The sequence below is a fragment of the Schistocerca serialis genome, chromosome 8 (assembly GCF_023864345.2).
Source record: "Schistocerca serialis cubense isolate TAMUIC-IGC-003099 chromosome 8, iqSchSeri2.2, whole genome shotgun sequence".
Lineage (NCBI taxonomy): Eukaryota > Metazoa > Arthropoda > Insecta > Orthoptera > Acrididae > Schistocerca > Schistocerca serialis.
In genome coordinates this window covers 249,061,086-249,084,399 of record NC_064645.1, presented here as the reverse complement: position 1 = coordinate 249,084,399, position 23,314 = coordinate 249,061,086, and positions in this window count along the sequence as shown.

The window sequence follows — 23,314 nt, the reverse complement described above, 5'->3', positions numbered from 1 at the left end:
TTACCGACGATCAACTTTATATGATCATTCCATTTTAAATCACTCCTAATGCGTACTCCCAGATAATTTATGGAATTAACTGCTTCCAGTTGCTGATCTGCTATTTTCTAGCTAAAAGATAAGGGATCTATCTTTCTGTGTATTCGCAGCACATTACACTTGTCTACATTGAGATTCAATTGCCATTCCCTGCACCATGCGTCAATTCTCTGCAGATCCTCCTGCATTTCAGTACAATTTTCCATTGTTACAACCTCTCGATATACCACAGCATCATCCGCAAAAAGCCTCAGTGAACTTCCGATGTCATCCACCAGGTCATTTATGTATACCGTGAATAGCAACGGTCCTATGACACTCCCCTGCGGCACACCTGAAATCACTCTTACTTCGGAAGACTTCTCTCCATTGAGAATGACATGCTGCGTTCTGTTATCTAGGAACTCCTCAATCCAATCACACAATTGGTCTGATGGTCCATATGCTCTTACTTTGTTCATTAAACGACTGTGGGGAACTGTATCGAACGCCTTGCAGAAGTCAAGAAACATGGCATCTGCCTGGGAACCCGTGTCTATGGCCCTCTGAGACTCGTGGACGAATAGTGCGAGCTGGGTTTCACACGACCGTCTTTTTCGAAACCCATGCTTATTCCTACAGAGTATATTTCTAATCTCTAGAAAAGTCGTTATACTCGAACATAATACGTGTTCCAAAATTCTACAACTGATCGACGTTAGAGATATAGGTCTATAGTTCTGACATCTGTTCGACGTCCCTTCTTGAAAACGGGGATGACCTGTGCCCTTTTCCAATTCTTTGGAACGCTACACTGTTCTAGAGACCTACGGTACACCGCTGCAAGAAGGGGGACAAGTTCCCTCGCGTACTCTGTGTAAAATCTTCCTCTGCGAAACAGCTTTGGAAAAAGACATTTAGTATTTCGGCCTTTAGTCTGTCATCCTCTGTTTCAGTACCATTTTGGTCACATAGTGTCTGTACATTTTGTTTTGATCCACCTACCGCTTTGACATAAGACCAAAATTTCTTAGGATTTTCTGCCAAGTCAGTACATAGAACTTTACTTTCGAATTCATTGAACGCCTCTCGCATAGCCCTCCTCACACTACATTTCGCTTCGCTTAATTTTTGTTTGTCTGCAAGGCTTTGGCTATGTTTATGTTTGCTGTGAAGTTCCCTTTGCTTCCGCAGCAGTTTTCTAACTCGGTTGTTGTACCACGGTGGCTCTTTTCCATCTCTTACGATCTTGCTTGGCACATACTCATCTAACGCATATTGTACGATGGTTTTGAACTTTGTCCACTGATCCTCAACACTATCTGTACTTGAGATAAAACTTTTGTGTTGAGCCGTCAGGTACTCTGTAATCTGCTTTTTGTCACTTTTGCTAAACAGAAACATCTTCCTACCTTTTTTAATATTTATATTTACGGCTGAAATCATCGATGCCGTAACCGCTTTATGATCGCTGATTCCCTGTTCTGCGTTAACTGTTTCAAATAGTTCGGGTCTGTTTGTAACTAGAAGGTCTAATATGTTATCGCCACTAGTCGGTTCTCTGTTTAACTGCTCAAGGTAGTTTTCAGATAAAGCACTTAAAAATATTTCACTGGATTCTTTGTCCCTGCCTCCCGTTATGAACGTTTGAGTCTCCCAGTCTGTATCCGGCAAATTAAAATCTCCACCCAGAACTATAACATGGTGGGGAAATGTACTCGAAATATTTTCCAAATTATCCTTCAGGTGCTCAGCCACAACAGCTGCTGAGCCAGGGGGCCTATAGAGACATCCAATTACCATGTCTGAGCTTGCTTTAACCGTGACCTTCACCCAAATCATTTCACATTTCGGATCTCCGTCAATTTCCATCGATACTACTGCACTTCTTTTCGCTATAAACACGCCTCCCCCATCACTGTCCAGCCTGTCTCTGCGGTATACATTCCAATCTGAGTTTAGGATTTCATTACTGTTTACGTCTGGTTTCAGCCAACTTTCAGTCCCTAGTACTATATGGGCGTTGTGACCGTTTATTAATGAGAGCAGTTCTGGGACCTTTCTATAGACGCTCCTGCAGTTTACTATCAGCACATTAATATTGTTATTCCCTGTTGCATTTTGCCTACTCCTACCTTGCCGCGTCTCAGGAGGCGTCTTGTCGGGCCTAGGGAGGGGATTCTCTAACCTAAAAAACCCCCATGTGCACTCCACACTTACTCCGCTACCCTTGTAGCCGCTTCCGGCGTGTAGTGCACGCCTGACCTATTCAGGGGGACCCTACATTTCTCCAGCCGATAGCGGAGGTCGAGAAATTTGCACCCCAGATCTCCGCAGAATCGTCTGAGCCTCTGGTTTAAGCCTTCCACTCGGCTCCAAACCAGAGGACCGCGTCGGTTCTGGGAACGATACTACAAATAGTTAGCTCTGATTCCACCCCACGACCGAGGCTTTCCGCCTTTACCAATTCCGCCAACCACCTGTACGAACTGAGGATGACCTCTGAACCCAGACGGCAGGAGTAATTGTTGCCGACATGAGCAACAATTTGCAGTCGGGTGCAGCCAGTGCTCTCTATCGCCACCGGTAGGGCCTCCTCCACATCTCGGATGAGACCCCCCGGCAAGCAAACAGAGTGAACACTGGCCTTCTTCCCCGACCTTTCAGCTATTTCCCTAAGGGGCTCCATCACCCGCCTAACGTTGGAGCTCCCAATAACTAATGAACCCCTCCCCCCGTGTGCCTGCTCGGACCTTGCTGAAGGAGCAGCCACATGTCCACTCACAGGCAGCGCGGGCGATGCCACACGGCCAGCCTCCACATTTACCCTCCGCCTCGTGCGCCGCGAACGCCGCTGAACCCGCCACTCCCCTTGGGGAGAGGATGGCCCAACCGCGCCCGGTACCCGCGAAGATGTCTCGACAGCAGGGACAGTGGGTGAAGCATGTAACACCTGGGGTGTACCTTGCGACGCACCAGACTCCCCACTGCCGCTACACTCCGAGGCAGCAGCCTGAAGACGGCTTACCGCGGCCATCAACACGTTCAGCTGTTCGCGAACAGTGGCCAGCTCCTCCTGCGTCCGTACACAGCAGTCACACATCCTATCCATCCTAAGGAATCAATTTACTGAAGAGAGTTAATCAACTTTTAACTAGACTGCTAATTCACTAAAGGCGGCTGATTATTGACTAAACTGTGATTGCTAGCCACTTCTTGTAGAAAACAATGAAAATAGCACTACCTGTCTCTGGACTGTATTGAAAACAAACACTAGCACTATTGGCACTATTGGCACTATGGTTGACTAAAGGGACTCTCTCTGACTGTATTCAAAACAAACACGAAATCTATGGAACACTATTAATAGCACTCGACATTTAAAGCTTCCTAAAAGCAAAAACACACGGAAGAAGAAGTGACAAGTAAGAAAAATACAGTTAATACTTAAATTAAGGTAGCTCGCTGCACAGCAGACGTGAAGCAGACGGCAGTTACGACGACATTGACACTACAGGCACTATGGCTGACTAAAGGGACTCTCTCTGACTGTATTCAAAACAAACACGAAATCTAAGGAACACTATTAATATCACTCGACAATTAAAGCTTCCTAAAAGCAAAAACACACGGAAGAAGAAGTGACAAGTAAGAAAAATACAGTTAATACTTAAATTAAGGTAGCTCGCTGCACAGCAGACGTGAAGCAGATACCAGATGGCAGTTATAAGAGTCGAGGGGCATGAAAAGGAAGCAGTGGTTGGGAACGGAGTGAGACAAGGTTGTAGCCTATCCTCGGTGTTATTCAATCTGTATATTGAGCCAACAGTAAAGGAAACAAAATAAAAATTTGGAGTAGGAATTAAAATCCATAGAGAAGAAATAAAAACTTTGAGGTTCGCCGATGATATTGTAATTCTGTCAGAGACAGAAAAGGACCTGGAAGAGCGGCTGAACGGAATGGGCAATGTCTTGAAAGGAGGATATAAGACGAACATCAACAAAAGCAAAACGAGGATAATGGAATGTAGTCGAATTAAATCGATGATGCTGCGGGAATTAGATTAAGAAATGAGACGCTGAAAGTAGTAAATGAGTTTTGCTATTTGGGGAGCAAAATAACTGATGATGGTAGAAGTAGAGAGGATATAAAGTGTAGACTGGCAATGGCAAGGAAAGCGCTTCTGAAGAAGAGAAATTTGTCAACATCGAGTATAGATTTAGGTGTCAGGAAGTCGTTTCTGAAAGTATTTTGTATGGAGTGTAGCCATATATGGAAGTGAAACATGGACGATAAATAGTTTGGACAAGAAGAGAATAGAAGCTTTCGAAATGTGGTGCTACAGAAGAATGCTGAAGATTAGATGGGTAGATCACATAACTAATGAGGAGGTATTGAATAGAACTGGAGAAAAGAGAAATTTGTGGCACAACTTGACTAGAAGAAGGGATCGGTTGATAGTGCATATTCTGAGGCATCAAGGGATCACCAATTTAGCACTGGAGGCCAGCGTGGAGAGTAAAAATCGTATAGGGAGACCAAGAGATGAATACACTAAGCAGATTCAGAAGGATGTAGGTTACAGTAGGTACTGTGAGATGAAGAACCCTGCACACGATAGAGTAGCATGGAGAGCTGCATCAAACCAGTATCTCGACTGAAGACCACCACAACAACAACAACCATCTAAGATCTATTCCTACCTTGTCTGAATTTTACGATATCCAAATACCTATTGCACGAAATTCCTCACAATTTGGTTTGCATATTCTAGTTTTTGTTGGCAACTACATTTTTCTGCTCTTTTCATCGCCAATTTGAATATTCGTAGAGCGTTGTGTGCCGTGCACCAGTGTTTAATTTCACGTAATTCCCGCGGATTTGGAATCCCTCTAGCCGCGCGAGTGCATGGAGCGTTACTGTCGTCGGTAGAGGGTAGGTCGAAGGAGAAGGTAGTTAAGGGCTACGGAGACCTGGAGAAAAAGAGAGAGACACAGGCGGCGAGCGTCACAAGTGAGGCGGCGTGTTGTTGCCAAGCGCTGCCGTGGGCCGTTGACAAGAGTGGTGCCTTTGCTCACTGCGGGTTTAGCTGTGCCGAGTGTTGGTCACAGCCGTGAAAATTGCTCGTTAAAAGCTGCTTTGGCAGAACGCAGAGTATTCGGCGTGTCCTCTGAAGTTGCAAGGGATTTGTGTCCATTGTGGTATCAGGTTGGAGTCCGGTCTGACTTTTGCAAGTACTTGACGCGGTGGCGTCGGCTGGATGATACCCGAGGGTTTCCGACTACGAGTAATCTTCGTTACACCCTTCTCTCGACGCTCTCTAAGCAAGCATTTGTCAATGGGCGCTGCAGTTTACGAGAAATCACGGTGAGCATCCGATCTGTGTGCGCGTCACTTGGTGTCGCGTGGTGGCTAGTTTGGTTCCATGTCCTGGTTGCCCGTTGTTATATATACAGGGTGGTCCATTGATCGTGACCGGGCCAAATATCTCACGAAATAAGCGTCAAACCAAAAAACTACAAAGAACGAAACTTGTCTAGCTCGAAGGGGGAAACCAGATGGCGCTGTGGTTGGACCGCTAGATGGCGCTACCATAGGTCAAACGGATGTCAACTGCGTTTTTCTAAATAGGAACCCCCATTTTTATTACATACTCGTGTAGCACGTCAAGAAATATGAATGTTTTTAGTTGGACCATGTTTTTCGATTTGTGAAAGATGGCGCTGTAATTGTCACAAACGTATAAGTACGCGGTATCACATGACATTCCGCATCCTGTACACCTCCCGTAAACTTGATCCTCCTCACCCGCTCGTGTCCCCGATCCTCTCCCACCCCCGCCCGCTGCCGCGCCTGTATTCCCACGTCCCACCCGGTCTCCATCTCTCCACCCTCCTTACCCTCTCCCAAGGTGGCTTCCGCCAGCTCCCCCTCCCTGATGATGTCCTCATCCCCTCCATCTACCCCTCTTATCAACTTTGATCCTCCCCCCCCACCTCCTGTGTCCTCTCCTTTAGGCACCCTCCCTCCCTCCCTTCCCTTCCCTCCACTTTCCTTTCCCCCCTCCCTCCTCCCCTCTCCACCAGGCTTCCCCTCCCCCTTCCTCCCTCTCCCTCTCTCCTTTGCCCATGGCATCTCTGCTCCCCCCTCTCCCATTCCCCTTCCCATTCCTCCTCCTCCACCTCCTCTCTTGGCAGGTCCCCGGACTCGTACACGCTCAGTGAACATTCGCGCGCCGGAGATCATCGCCGTCAGTGTTTCGTGTGTGTGCCTTCGTTTGTGTGTAGTGTTGTTCGCCGTCACGCCCCCACCGTTCACGTGCCGTCGCCTTCATCCATGTTCTGTGCATCGTGTCGCCCAGTGTTAGTGATGTTTCTCGTCTAGCGTGAACGGCTACATGTTTTTTCGATTTTTAGTGTCTACATTTTTTTGCCCACCGTTTTTACTGTCTACTCTGTGCCACCTTTATGTGCTACTTGTTGTAACACTCAAGGCTGAAGAGCGGCGTATTGTGCTGCTGCCAGCCCGCCTTTGTATAAGGTGTTAAAATCACAATAAAAAAAAAAAAATAAAAAAAGTGACATTCCGCCAGTGTGGACGGTATTTGCTTCGTGATACATTACCCGTACTAAAATGGACCGTTTACCAATTGCGGAAAAGGTCGAGGACGACATCATCCAAGTGTCCGGACAGTTAGTTACGTTATTTAAGGAAACAGGAAGTGTTCAGCCACATGTGAAACGTCAACCAGAACCTGCAACAAATGATGATGCCCAAGTAGGTATTTTAGCTGCTGTCGCGGCTAATCCGCACATCAGTAGCAGACAAATTGCCCGAGAATCGGAAATCTCAAAAACGTCGGTGTTGAGAATGCTACATCAACATCGATTGCACCCGTACCGTATTTCTGTGCACCAGGAATTGCATGGCGACGACTTTGAAAGTCGTGTACAATTCTGCCACTGGGCACAAGAGAAATTACGGGACGATGACAGATTTTTTGCACGTGTCTTATTTAGCGACGAAGCGTCATTGACCAACAGCGGCCCAGCCGTTGGGGCCAAGCGGTTCTAGGCGCTACAGTCTGGAATCGCGCGACCGCTACGGCCGCAGGTTCTAATCCTGCCTCGGGCATGGATATGTGTGATGTCTTTAGGTTAGTTAGGTGTTATTTGTGAAGGTTTTGCCTGGTACTACTTGAGTTCAGTTCTGGCAATGTGTGTGGGCTTGTGTCTGTTTTTATTCCAAACTGATTTTAGAATCTAAGGGTACAGACTGCAGATACAATTCTTTTGATTTACGAATTGAATTTTATTTGTCAGTGAAAATTATTTAATCTTGCTATCTTATTTCTGAGACATGTCTATGTTTACATGTTGGCTAGTACCACGAGCTCGAGCTGTTTATTAAATTATTTGCATCTACAAAAATAAAAAAAAGCAAACTGAAGAAAAATTTAATGCCTCAGTAGTCAAGTCCAAGTTCCCTGTATAGCGTTCGTTTGTAGTATGTTTAATTTGTACAAAATAGTGAACAAGTTGTCTCTGTCTTACAGAATGGGTGACAGTATCTCTTGTGGACTGTGGTGTAGTTAAAGATGCCTGTGTACCATGATTGAAATTTGTAATGATTTCTAGTGCTATGGTAACGGCAACTGCCGTCCTATGTTAGTAGAGAAGGAGGAATTGTTGCTACTGGCATTGCCTCTGCCGCCGTCTCTATCATCATAAATTTGAACCACATTTGTCAGTCATTTTGACTATTTCGAAGGCAATGGCGTTTTGATAATTACTGGCAATAGCCGATCGTTGGTATTTGTGACATTAATTTGATATGTTTTGCTGTTAGTAATGTAAATGTATTTTTATGTCGTTTAATACTCTTTACTGAAAGGAAGTGATTGTATATTGTTGCCGTTTTGAGGTGTTTGCTGTCAGTTTTGTAATTGAAATTTAGTCTTTTCAGTTCTGGAAGCAATTTGTTAATGTTATTCCTGGATTTTTGCTTTCTAAAATAAATTCATTAGTGTTTTTTGAAACGTTAATAAATTCATTATGGCTCATCTTCCCACTCAACACCAGCCCCCTATCGCACTATGGAAGACTTGCGGTTATATTTCTTGCCTATTTGTGTATCTAGTAACCACAGCTCCGAGTTTTAACAATTAGATTTCCGCCTTCTGTAGTGTGGTTGGGATTGTGGTAGCTGCATTAAGATGCGAGCTGAGCAGGTGACCCCTCGCTCACAGCTCTAGGCAGTGCAGGCTTCAGTCACGTAGCTTGAGCCTGTTGCCTATGGGCATCGCTGTTTAAGTGGAGGGGGGAGGACGGTGTGAAGACATCGTTATTTGCGATAGATATATATTTATCTTGTTTTTTTTCTTTTCTTTTTTTCCGTCTGTTCATATATTTTCGATGCTGTAGCGCATTTTTCGATTGTCCTGTAATATAGAGATAAAAGTTGTTTTCTAGATGTAACTGGAAATTATTTCTTTTTTGTTAGTAGATAAATATGTTTAGAGTTTATTGATTGTGGAAAGCTTTTATATTTTTGTTTATCGTTTACTGTAATAAGTTTGGTAGAAAATAGTTGTGTAAAGATATATGTAATTTACTTTGATGTTGTATAAACTGTGGGCGAGAGTATTGAGAGAGAGCAATATCGATAGTCGATCCAACAAAGCGGGTGTGTGTTGTTGGGTAGCTAGAGAGGCGGACACATGTTTTACTGTGGGAGTCGTGACTTTTACGAGCTGGTGAAGATTGAGTTTAGTGGCAGCGATGTACGTTTTTAATGACTGTTTTATACCAGGACGTGATATGATAATAGTGAGTGTAGAAACTGGGCGAAGTAAATACTGAGACTGTGCCGTGAGACGAAGTAACTGTGACAATGCAACCGAGAATGGACGGTATTGTAGCTCTGTGTCTGTGAATTGAACTGTGCTTGTATTTTGACTGTGTTTTCTTACATTCAAGTACTGTGAACTTACGTATTTATTCGCGTTTCGATGAACTACCGGACGCCTATAATCAGTAACAGTCATTCTGAACTTATGCGAACTGTCTATTGTGTGTGAGTACATTCCCGCTCAGGACGGTTTTTCGCGATCGTGGCACTCTACAGAATTCGCTGTCGGCAAGTTTTATAAACTGTGTGTGGCGTAAGTAAACTTAAATTGTGTGCGCCAGAAACATTAAAACTGTGCACATACGGACATCCGTAACCACAATTACATCAACCAGTCTGTGGCCTGCAAAACGCCGCTGTAATCAGATTTGCACCTTAATGGATACCACCGCCAGCCCAATTACGAGGAAAAATCATCAGCTGCAATCACACGACCGTGGGAGCAGATCTCAGCGTTTCACCAGGACCAGCCAGCTGCCGTCGATATCGCGACCATCGTCACAACACTCAACATAAGATTTAAAAGAAGCGCTCTCCTCTCAAGGACTCAAAATTATTGCAAACAATTTTAATTTGTAATTTCTTTTCCTTTTGGCTGACATCCACATAACGTTTGTCTTCTTTAGAATAAAAGTGTTGTCCACGAAGAGGTGAGTTGACTTTCATTAGCAGTAACCATTTCCCTTTTAGTTATTTAGATTTTTTTGCCGCTGCATGTATATTTTTTATAATTTTTGGAGGGTATGTGTCGAAATTCGTGTGCCGTAACATTTACCAGAAGTATTGTAATGTTTTTCTACGTGTACAAGGGCGCCTGCCATTAATTTCTTAAACGTCGACCAGTGACAGTGAAGCTCGCTTGCTATTGGTGCTAACATTCTATAGTGGGTAATTCAAAGGTGGGTAGCTGTCAAACCACACGGGTTGTGATTACTTTGAATGAGAGTCATGTAAAATTATGGGATCATCACTCAACTTTGGTATTCTTTTGTTTATTTACGTTAGAAGCAAATTGTTTTTTTTCTTTTTTTTTTGGTTGTCAATGTCATTAAATCTTATTTAATATGTTTATTTTATGCTAAACTGGGAAAAATGCACGGTCAGATATCGTGTTGGGTAGTAAAATTTGGAGAAATGTCTATTTAGATACGACTTGATTTTGACTGCATTAGTTAACACGGTACTTTTCGGGTATTTTGGCGATACTTAGTGACAGGGTAGAATCGCAGTTGTCACATACGACGACCGTGGAGTGACAGGACAGGGTATTTTGACGCTGTCTTAAAGAATTGCAATCTTCGGATCTCAGTTTCAAAATTTTGATAATTAGTGGAAGTGCTTTGTTTGTGATAGGATCAGAAAATAGACAAGATTACTATTAAAGAGGATGAACATGTTGCCAGTTTTTAAGTGTGGGATGATGAGCAAAGGGAAAATAAAGAACACGAAATTGCCATGGAAAAGGTGGAAAAGGATACAGTAATTAAGACAGAACCAGAGGTTGATAAAGATGTAGATGGAACAGGAGGCGTAAAAAGTATGTTTGCTGTACTGTTCGCGGAAACGAGAGGAATGAAAGAGGGTCATAAAGGTTTAAGAGAAGATATAGAGTGTATAAATGAGAAAATGGAAGATGGACATAAGAAACTGGAAGCTGTTGACTAAAAGGTGGATGCTGTTAGCAAATCACAGAAGGATATGGGAGAAGAACTAACGAATTTAGATAGGAAATTTGAACAAAGGTTTGAGAATTTTAAAAGGGATCTAGATAATGGGATAGAAAAGAGGATTTCAAATATAAAGATGGATACAGGCAAATATTTTGACAAATTTAAAGATCATGTTAAAGAGACATTTAAAGAAACTGAATTCGAGCTGATGGAAAAGTAAAAGAGTTTTATGGAGGAAGTAAATGGAAGGGTAGATTGCTTGGATGAGAACATTGTAGCACAAGCTGAAGTGTGTGATAAAAGACAGACAGAAGTGAAGGAAAATTGTGATAGAATTTTACAGGAACATAGTAAGAAAGCTCAAGTAGAGGTGGGAAGAATCAGGGAGTCCACTTCTGTGGTTGAGAAAAGAGTAGGAACTTTGGAAAGAAAAGTAGAAGATAGGAATTGTACAGCTCCATCTGTGGTAGTACATATGAAAGATGGTAATAATTTTAATAATATAGTATTTGATCCTAAAGGCAACGTCCATCCAGTGGCTTTTGTGAATAGTTTACGAAGTCAGTGTACTGTAGAGTGGATTGAGAAAGATAAATTGAGGAGGGCAAGTGCATGTTTAAAGTGTGAGAGTTTCGATTGGGGAACAGATGCACCAGATACATATGAAACTTTTGAGGATTTTGTGTCAGCTTTTCTAGCAGGGTACTGGTCTAAAGAAAAACAGAGTGATGTAATTGAGGCTTTTAAGAAGGCACCACGGTATGATAACTGAAACAGGGAGAGCATGAGAGAATATTGTGAAAGATGGATCAATAGGTTGTAGCATTTGGACAGTACTTGGAGTGATCGAGATACAATAGAAGTATTGATGGGGAAGTTATCTCCTAATAGGAGATGTGGATTAATAGGGCATAATAATAATCTGAAAGATTTTCTGAATAGGGTGAGAGATATGAATGGATGGCAGACAAATTGTTCTTTTAATGAAAATAGAGATTCTTGGAGGTACCAAGAGAACAGGGAAAAGACCAGTAGAGTGAATCAGGTAAACGTGAGAGATAGGGGAGAAAGAGGTCGAGGGATTTTTAGGGGAAATGGTATAAGTTATGATAGGAGAGGAAGTTTTAATATGGGAAACGGTACCCTGCAACAGTAAGGGCCCATGCTGGGGAGGGTCAAGTATCAGGGCCTACCAATGTTACCAGTTACCACAATGATGTCAGATGTTTTGTGATGTGCAGCAGTAGTAGTACTAATCATGGTGATATGGGGTGTGGAAGTCAGAACTTGGTAATTGAAGAGATAGGGCACAAAATTAAGTGTGGGAATAATATAGAATTGGGAGGTTCATGTATGGAGGCATTTTCTCATATGTATGATGGTGTTACAGAATATGAAAAGGAGCAAATAGACAGGGAGAAGGAGAATGGTGTGATACAAATGGAAAGTATTGAAAGTGAGGAGTAAGAGACAAGTAGTGGTAGTAGTGACAGAGAAGGGGGAGAAGAAGAGGTACCAGAGGATATGTTTCTTTTGCAGAGTAATTTGCATAGGAGTAACGGGGAAGAGAACGGGCCAGTTTCTGAAGTTATTGAGGGAGAGATTTCTACCGACTCGTTGAACCATAGTGTAGATGCTGATGGGGAGGAAAAAATTAATGTGTTTATTATTGGCAAGGATAAGGATGTGGCAACTTGTAGAGAGGAGGAAGAGAGTTTATGTGCAATTAGAAGGGACTCAAGAGAAGAGGAAAGCTCAGAGATAGGTTGCAGAAAATGGGAACATGATAATATTGAAAGAGATTTGTTACATGAAGATGAAGATGTTGGGATATTAAAGCTGGACAACCTTTTGAGAAAATGAAAACCTATGGTAGGGAACAAAAGGCTCTTTTGATTACAGGGAGTGAAATAAGTGCTGTATCGGAGGAGTTATATAAGTGTATAAAGGAAGGTAATGGACGTAGCTGTGTTGGGGTTAAAAATAATGGGTGCTACAGGCAAGTTGAGCAAAGCAGTCAAGCAACAGATCATCTTAGAATTTGAACTTGGGGGCATAAGCTTAGTACATAATTTTGTTGTTGTTCCTGGGCTCAGTGTGGAAATTATCCTGGGCATTGACTGATTGATAGAGTGTAAAGCAGGAGTAAATTGTGGGGACAGTTTTGTCACTTTTTATAATGTAGGATTAGAAACAAGTGTGAAGTTTGATGGAATGATAGTGGGTAGCAATGATTTAGTTGGTCAGTTGAAAATGAGGGTGATGACAGTAGGAGTCAATATGAGAGATTTGGAGTTGAATTTGGATGGTTGGGGTAGCAGAGAGGAGAATTGAAGAACCAGATGGACAAGGCAGAAGGGTTAAGTAAATAACAGAAAGAAGAGTTAAGGGAAGTATTATGGATAAATAGGGAGGTATTTTCAGACAGACCTGGTAAAGTTAAGAACTTTGAGTGTAAATTAGACGTGAAACCGCATGGATCCTTTGCAAGAAAGCCATTTTCTATACCATTTGCGTTGAGGGAAGCTGTACGTAAAGAGATTGAGAGAATGGTAGACTGTGGAGTTATAGAAAGAAGCAAGAGTGAATACCATAGTCCCTTAATAGTGGTGGGCAAGAAAAATGGTAGTGTAAGAGTGGTTATTGATGCTAGAGCTTTGAACGACATAGTGAGTAGAGAGACCAATTGCACCGAAATTATGGGTGGGATATTACAGAAGTATTATAATATGAACAACATGACTAGCCTCAATCTCACGACCAGATACTGGCAAATTCCACTTGTGGAGGAGTATAGGAAGTATACGGCCTTTTTGGTAAATGGCAATTTTACCAATATACTGTAGTACCCTTTGGTTTGAATATTAGTGTGTCCATATTCATTCGAGCATTAGATCAAGTCTTGGGACCAGAGTTGAGTTCTAGAATAACTGTGTACGTAGATGATTTGTTGATTGCCACCGAGTCATGGGAGGAACATTTTAGTTTATTGGATGATGTGTTTCAGGCTTTGAGAAAAGGGGGCATGACCCTTAGACTTAAGAAATGTGAGTTTGTGAGAAAGGAAATAATGTTTTTAGGTAGAATCTCGTCCACAATGGGTATCAAAGTTGACCCTGAGAAGATCAAAGCTGTTAAAGAATGTCCATCTCCGAAGAATCAAAAACAATTGAAGTCCTTTCTCGGTTTATGTAACTTTTATAGAAATTTTGTATCAGGTCAAGTATTTAACAATCCAAGTTTAAATAAGTTATTGAGTCCTAAAGTGCCATTTGTTTGGACCAGTGAGTGTCAGGAAGCTTTTACGCAGCTTAAGGGAGCTTTAAAAGAGGATAGAATTTTGCATCATCCTGACCTTATTAGACCTTTTTGTTTGGGGACTGATTCTAGTGGATATGGTATTGGAGTAGAATTATTTCAGGATTTTGGAGAAAGTGTGAAGGAAGATAATAGAACAATTGCATTTGCAAGCAGGTCATTAACTAAATATGAAAAGAATTATAGTGTGAAACACGTATGTTATGTAGCAGCGATGGCGAGGCATGACAGAATCTCTGACCAGAGAGCTATTTATCGTTGCTAGTCTGCGCTTGACCGCGCGAGAGTTCAGTTCAGTTGCGAGACAGTTGGAGAGTAGTAGCGCATACGAGATGACATAGTCTGTGGTAGTAGCGCGCGAGAGACAGTCGGAGTTGTGTGTGAGGAGTCGGTGGGCGTCGACATGGCCCTTTGGTCAAGATTCTGGACGAGGTATATTTTTTAAATAAGGTAATGCAGCAGCATTGCGCACATCTGAGATTGTAATGTATCTTAACTGTAACTAAATTGTTCAAGAATCGCCCCCAATAATAATTTTGTTTTCAAACCAAGCATTTTAACAAAACAAACATTTTATTGAAAGAAAATTTCCCATGCATTTCGTTAAAAAAAATTTACTTAAGTTCAAAGAATTTTTGCGATGCATTTCCTCAAAGCTATGGCGAAAATAAGGGCAAATGCAGTTTTACTGAGGTAAGAATTTGAGTTTAATTACGGCCTAAGATCGACATTTCGGTCTATTTGCGTTTTCATTGTCACTGAGATTTCATTTTTTATTGAAATGAATTTCATTTTTGTGGGGAGCTTACACATGGGTCAGATTGCTATTTATCATTTAATTGTCATTGTCGATAAATTATTTTATTTGCTCAGAGGTTACACTAGGTTCTATTTTCATTAACATTTAAATATTGTCTTTAGAAATTTTGCGGGGAGGTTACACCTCTATGTCCATTAACATTAGAATAATTCTCTCTAACATTTTTTGTGGGGAGGTTACACTTGGCGACATCCGGTCTAGGATCGTATTTCTTTGAGAATCTTCTGAAAAGTAGTCAGATATTTGCTCTTATTTACTTAATATAATTAGCATTTGGCGCAACGCTTTTACTAATTTTGTGACTTTCTTTCCTCAGATCATCGGCAATTCGTTGCTCTGTTGTATTTTTGTTTGTTGCTTTTTTGCATTGTGCTTATTTCATTTGTGAATAATTATGTCTATTGTAAAAATGCCACGAAAGACTGTGAATAGTGTTTCGCGAAGTATTATGAATGAAATTACCGAATTAAACAACTTCACCGATAGGACTTGTGACACGCAGTGTAATGATGACAATCCTGCGTTCACTGACAGTCAGTGCGTTCCAACCACTAATGATGATTTTTGTCTTAATGATGTACAAACGAACTCGGTTATGTCCTCTGTTGATTTGACGACAATCGATGACGCGGGGCTCTCTATTGTAATGAGCGCTGCCCAGCTTAACACAACCGGTTTACTAAATTCACGTGACGAACAGACAAATTTGTCTAATGAACATGAACAGGATACACAAAGTAGGACGGATTCATTTAATTCCGAAATAGTGACCGACAGTGTAAATTCGACTGGCAAACCTTTGTGTAAATCTCAGAATAACCAAATGGTTACAGAAAGTGAAACAATTCCAGATCCACCATTAAACAGCACAGAGAATAGAAATGCTAATCTTGTGTCCGATCCAATTATGGCATTGTTGCTACAAATGAGTAAACAACTTAACGAAAATAGGGAAGATTCCAAACAACAGAGTAAAAAATTAGACAACCTTAATGAAAAATTAGACAACAATTCGAGACAGCTTAGGAACAAATTAGAGCCGTTGCTGCGCAGTGTCATGACACTAAGGTACAGTTGCACGAGGAAATTGAGGCTTGTTCAAGAAAAAGTAGCGAAGAAATTAGATCAGTTGCTCAAGAATTAAGGGATATGCAAACAGCTACAACAGAAACACTTAGAAACGAAATTAGCGGAGTCGCTAAACAATGCTCTGAAAAGGCTACACAATTACGCGACGAGTTTAAAGCAATGACAGCAGAATTTTCGCGCACAATGGATGAAAAGATTGACGCGAAATTCGACCAACAGAACACTCAGATTGACGAACGTTTTAATCTTCACATACAAAACAGTGATACGCGTTTCCGCAAATTTATTCAGGATCAAAATAAAGTAAAACGTCAAGTCATGGAAACAATCACTGCACAGAGACAAGAAGATAAACGTAAAATGTTTGCAAAGGCAGAAACATACGTAGACAACAATATTGCAACAGTATCAGACAAAATTAATACCATCGAACAGTTGAACACAGAATTATGTGATGAAATTTCTGATCTTAAGACAGAAACAGATACACACACAGTAGATATTCAAACAGTGACTGACAGACTCGAACAATTAGAACTAACACAGGATTCTGATGACATCAAAGCTGATGTTAAAAAACTGAACGAAACCACATGTAAATTACAAAAACAGATTAATACTTCTGACAGTAAAAACGATGATCAGGTAAAAATACTGACTGAAAAATATGATGAATTGGCCAGTCGTATTGACGTCATTGAAAGTAATAATGACAGCAAATCAGATGATACTGCACCGATTTCGTTTAACCGAACACCTGAATTCCAAAATTTACAGCAGACAATTAATGAGATCGATTCATCTAATAACACGTTGCGTAGAAAGTTGTCAAGTTTACAACAAGAAGTAACAGAGATGAAAAGTATTTCAGTTAATAATACATCACAGCAGACACCACTTTGCGAACATTTGTCAGACTCACGCAGCGCGTATAATTTGAGTAATCTACAGAGAGTACGGGACTTAGACTCAGAACAGACACAGACAAATAGATTCTCTTACAATCATGAACCTGTTCTGTCATACAGAGACGATAATTTCGATTACAAACGTTTTCTGTCAGTGAGAAAATTTCAAGTGTTTAAAAATGACAGAACACAGATTCACCCACTGGATTGGATACAACAATTTAGCTTTGCTTTTCCACCGTCTTGGCCCGTAACACACAAACTTGAATTTATTTGCAGTTTTTTGGAAGGCGAACCGGCAACTCGTATGAGACCCATCGCGAGACAATGCTATTCGGTAGAAGAGTTTCAGAATGCTTTTCTATCAGCGTATTGGTCGAAGACGACACAGCGCGGAATTAAAGATCAGTTAATTAGTATACCGAATTATGAGAACTCTAATTTTCCTAGTGTGACGCAATTTTATGAGCACATGGTGCAACAAAACCAGTACCTAAGTGAACCGTACAGTGAATCTGCACTCATTCAATTATGTATTTCTAAATTGCCATGATCATTAAGAGTGTCACTTCTAACAGGTCAGCAAAAAGAAAATATTTCGGCATTCAGAGATCTTTTGCAGCTTTTAGAAGTGCAGCAATCTGATTATTCCTTTGTAAACAAAAATTTTTCACATAATAGTCAAGGTCAACAAACTTACAGTAACTATGATCAGGCACGTAATTTCAATAGGAAAGGTAACAGACGCTTTAGGAACGACAACCAACAGAACTTTAATAACAGGCAAAATTCTAATTATCTATATCGTCAAAATTATGAGCAACAGGAACCACATTTTAGTAACAATAGACGTTTTTCACTACAACAGCATGAAAGTCAGCCGGTTAGCATACCTAACCAACAATGGAATGCACAAGGTCAACCAGGCTTTAACGTTTCGCCGCATGCACGTATAGTCCCAGGTACAACAAATAGTGACGCATGGCAGCAAAGGAACAACTACGTATAGAAAACACAGTATTTCAATTCCTATCGCAATGCACCATGTAGGAATGACTATCACGACAGACGTGAAAACGATGAGCACAATTATCAGCGTACGTACAATAACAGTCGGTCTTACGAGCAGCAAAATGATCAGCAGCAACATATTCTCATGAATGAACCCGACAGTAGGTATCATCCAGAGCGTAATACGTCTGGAAGAAGTAATAGAACAGTTCAAATAGTAGAAATGCCGCAACATCCTCCAGAAAATAATAACACGTCAGATAGAATCTGACTAGATACTGTACAGGACGCATCTTCGAGTAACACAAGCACTACTTTAGACACGCCGAATGTTGTTCACGAAAATGTAATTACTTTTGATGATATCAGAGACACTCTTTTGCAGGAAAGACCAGTTGTTCAAAAAACCATTTCACATCCTGTCATCGAAATTAAAATAGGTTCATCGAAATTTTCAGCAGTAATCGATTCCGGATCACCTATGTCAGTAATAAATGAAGAAACCTTCTTCGAGTGTAACAAAGAGAATACCTATCCTACATTACCATTAGGCAAAACGAAAGTAAAAGGAGCAGTATTGAGTAAAGGAGTGGACGTTAAATTACAGACACATTTATCATTTTGCATTGCAGGTCATACATTTCACTCAAATTTTTGGATTGTTCCTTTATTGACAACAGGCGTTATTCTAGGTACGAATTTTCTGGTACAACACGATGCAGTTATCGATTTTCAGAATTCTTATTTAATGTTAAAAGATGAAAATGTACAACTTGCTTTAGAATTTCAGCACTCACTATCTGCGGAAGAACAAACAATTAACCACACAGAGGTCATTTCCGTATCACGTAACATAGACTGTAATCCCACATTGTTCACTGATACGTACGTACATAACTATAATACTCCAGACGAAGCTGACTACGACGTAATGCAGATGATTTCTGATAAAGTTAAACAAAGTAGTGCAAATACAGACGACGAACGCACGCAACTACACAAAATTCTTTTACAGCAAGCTCCAGTTTTCGACAACATTCCTGGTACTATGTCCGGTTTTATGTATGAATTTCAAGTCAAACAGCACGACACATTTAAAGCAAAGCATTATCCCATTCCATATATCCACAGAGAACAGGTTAAAAAAGAATTGCAGGATATGCTTGACCAAGGAATTATTGAACCAGCAGTTAGTCCGTACATAAAACCGCAACATATTGTTAAGAAAAAAGATGGCTCACTTCGCCTCGTACTTGATTCACGCCACATCAATGACATTATTATTAATGAAACCGATCGACCACAGACACTAGAAGAACTACTACAGAAATTTCGCGGTACGGCTATTTATTCTACATTAGATCTGAAATCGGGATTTTGGCAAATTCAACTTCATCCGAATTGCAGAAAGTATGCAGCTTTTCTCTGTTTTGGTGACTGTTATCAATTTTGTAAATTACCATTCGGCTTAACTATTTCTTCTGCAGCTTTTATTCGCGGCTTGAACACAATACTTCCGACAGAACTTAAAGACAGAATTACGACGTACGTAGACGACATTCTTATCGCAGAAGCTAACTGGTCTGAACACAATCTGATTCTAGAACAACTGTTGCAAACTTTTCATGCACAAGGACTCGCAGTTAATCTCAGTAAATCGCACTTTGGTGAAACTTCTATAAAATTTCTTGGACATGTGATTTCAGCAGAAGGCATTGCGCCTGCTCCGGAAAAACTTCAAGCTCTACGTGACATTACTGTTCCTACGACGAAAAAACAATTACGCAGCTTTTTGGGATTAATTAACTTTTTTCGTAAATCTATTCATCACTCTGCTTTAGACACACCTAGATTATGCCAATTAACAGGTAAAAACACTATTTGGTCCTGGGATAAGCAAGCACATTCTGAATTTATGAACTTGAAACATGCTTTGTTGAATGCACCACTTTTATCGCACCCAGATCTTACCAGAAATTTTTCCATTGCCACCGATAGTTCCAACACCGCTTTAGGCGTACACATTTTTCAGGAAATTGAAGAAGATGGCTCTACAGTAATCAAAAACATCGCATTTGCAAGCCGCATCTTGTCGCCTGCTGAACGAAATTATTCCGTTACAGAACTGGAAACATTATGTTTTGTATGGGCTTTTACGAGACTTCAGCACTTTCTTTATGGCAGACATACCACCGTTTACACAGATCACAGAGCGATACAATTTTTACTTTCGGCTAAATTCACTCATGACAGATTAAGCAGATGGAAACTTTATTTACAGGAATTTAATTTTACAATAGTTCACATTCCCGGCACAAAAAATGTTATAGCAGACGCACTTTCTCGTTCTCTCAGCAACAATCAGCAAGACATCGCAACCAACTTCTGCAAAGCAAATTTCAGCGTTATGTACATTCAGCAAGTTGCATTTGAAAATTTTATTTCGTCGTCATTACAGGACATAGCAAAAGAGCAAAGTAAAGACAATGTGTGGAAAGAAATTAAACACCTTTGGCAAGATAAGAACAATGTTACGATTAGAAACCATTACACTGTACGCAATGACATTCTGTTTTGCCGCTCTCATCCTGACAGCAACAATTGGTTATTATGCATTCCTGACGAACTGGTTAACAAATTAATCTGGTACACTCATTTAAGTTATGCACATTACGGAGTCAGAAAATGTTTTCCTATACTGAGACAGAACTGTTATTTTGTCAACATGGAGAAACGTATACGACGAGTTTTAGCGTCATGTAACATTTGCCAGAAAGCTAAGTCAGACACAACTTCACATATTCCTCCATTATATCCCATTATACCTGTTAAATTAAGACATATGGCCGCAGTAGACATTTTTAGTCCAATTCCGAGAACTAACACAAGTTTTTGCTACATGGCGAGGCATGACAGAATCTCTGACCAGTGAGCTATTTATCGTTGCTAGTCTGCGCTTGACCGCGCGAGAGTTCAGTTCAGTTGCGAGACAGTTGGAGAGTAGTAGCGCATACGAGATGACATTGTCTGTGGTAGTAGCGCGCGAGAGACAGTCGGAGTTGTGTGTGAGGAGTCGGCGGGCGTCGACATGGCCCTCTGGTCAAGATTCAGGAAGAGGTATATTTTTTAAATAAGGTAATGAAGCAGCATTGCGCACATCTGAGAATGTAATGTATCTTAACTGTAACTAAATTGTTCAAGAATCGCCCCCAATAATAATTTTGTTTTCAAACCAAGCATTTTAACAAAACAAACATTTTATTGAAAGAAAATTGCCCATGCATTTCGTTAAAAAAAATTTATTCAAGTTCAAAGAATTTTTGCGATGCATTTCCTCCAAGATATGGCGAAAATAAGAGCAGATGCAGTTTTACTGAGGTAAGAATTTGAGTTTAATTAGGGCCTAAGATCGACATTTCGGTCTATTTGCGTTTTCATTGTCACTGAGATTTCATTTTTTATTGAATTGACTTTCATTTTTGTGGGGAGCTTACACATGGGTCAGATTGCTATTTATCATTTAATTGTCATTGTCGATAAATTATTTTATTTGCTCGGAGGTTACACTAGGTTCTATTTTCATTAACATTTAAATATTGTGTTTAGAAATTTTGCAGGGAGGTTACACTTAGCTCTATGTCCATTAACATTAGAATAATTCTCTTTAACATTTTTTGTGGGGAGGTTACAAGTGTGACAGAAAAAGAAGCTTTGGCAATAATCTGGGGATTAAGAAAATTTTGGGATTATCTGTGGGGAATAAAACCATCATATATACTGATCATAGGGCTTTAATATTTTTCAAGAAATTTAGGTTGATGCATACTAGGTTGACAAGATGGGTAGTGTTCATACAACAGTTTGAATTTGAAATCAAGTATGTTAAGGGTACTCAAAGATGCAGATGCATTATCCAGATTACCTTTAGGGGAAAATGGGGAAATAGGACAGGATATAGATGAAGAGCACGTGAAATTATTCTATGTTAAGGGAGTTCAAGGGGAGAAAAAATAGAAAATATATGTAAATACGTGAGGAGATATCAAAACCATGATGAGATCTGGAAAATGATTAAGAGAGAGTTAGATATGTCAAATGGTAATGATAAACTGCCACTATACTATAAAGTGCATGTTTAGGCGAACTAATGAAAATTCAGAAGATTGGAAGGCGTGCTGGCCTAGTGACTGCATTGATGAAATAATTGACTACATTCATTTGAGTTTTGGGCATATAGGTGCAAGGAAATGTATACAGAAATTAAGAGAATGTCTGGCCTTTGACAACATGGTAAAAAGAGTAAATAACAGGATTAGGACATGTGATAAGTGTCAGAGAGCCAAGATTACAAATCAGACATGCCGGCTTCCTATGCAGAATGTAAAGCTTAATGATTTGATGGAGTTATTAGCTGTCGATTTCTACGGCCCTTTGCCAAAGACAAAAGGAGGTTTTGCTTACATTTTTGTGGTATTGGAAGTATTTTTAGATTTATAAGGTTGTACCCTTTGTGCAAAGCCACTGGTAGGGCGATTCTGACTAAACTTGAAAAGGACTATTTTGTAAAATTTGGTAAGCCAAAAGCAATACTTTCTGACAATGGATCCCGGTTTACTAGTAAGCATTGGAAGGAAGGTCTTACTGCCCAGAGAATAGCGATAATATATATACGTCAACTTACCACTCAGCCAGGAACCTGGTGGAGCGCTATATGAGGGAAATAGTAAGGTTATGCCGCAAGTATTGTGGTAATAATCCCAGTTCCTGGGGAGATGTGGAAAATATTGAGGATGTAATGAACACAGTGCCTCATGAAATTATCAAGGGAGAAAGGTCCTTGAGTTTTGTAGAGGAGAAGTTGTCGTTTCCACTGAGGGATGAGTTAAGTTGGGATGAGAAGAAGAAAATACTGCGAGAATTAGTGGAAAAGAGGTTAGAGGAGAGGAGGAGACGGCATGATGAAAAATTAAAGAAGATTGAAATAAAGGTGGGAGACTTGGTATTAGTGAAGACTTACGAAAAATCTAAGGAGATTACAAATGAGATATCAAAGTTTTTTGATGTGTATAAAGGTCTGTTTCAGGTAGTGGGTATACCGCATCTGAATGCTTATTATCTGGTGTATCCAAAGTCAAGAAAGAAGTTTGGTCTGAAGAATATAGTAGATTTTAAACCATATAAACCCAGGGTGTAAGTCCTCAGGTGATTCACTACACTAAGTGAATATGTGCCATAGTGTGCACACGGCCCTGAGCTGTAGTAGTGCTATTTCCCTTTTAATTTTCTGCACTGCTGCCTACTCTTTTACAATTCTTTGTATCAATCACAACAACTCTTAAACTATCAATCTATCTAGAAAAGGAGTCAGTAAAGAATAACCAGATATGACTATTTTACCCCAAAGTGACAGTTTTCAGGATATTGATGAATTAGAGATAGAGGAGTGGTTTGGAAATCAAGGAGTAGAGGTAAATTGTTTGTGAACATCTTTGTATGGAATGGTAGTAGGGTGCTGTAGGAATAATTTTGGTTTGAAGCTGTATTATTTATTCAGGAATAACAAGGAATG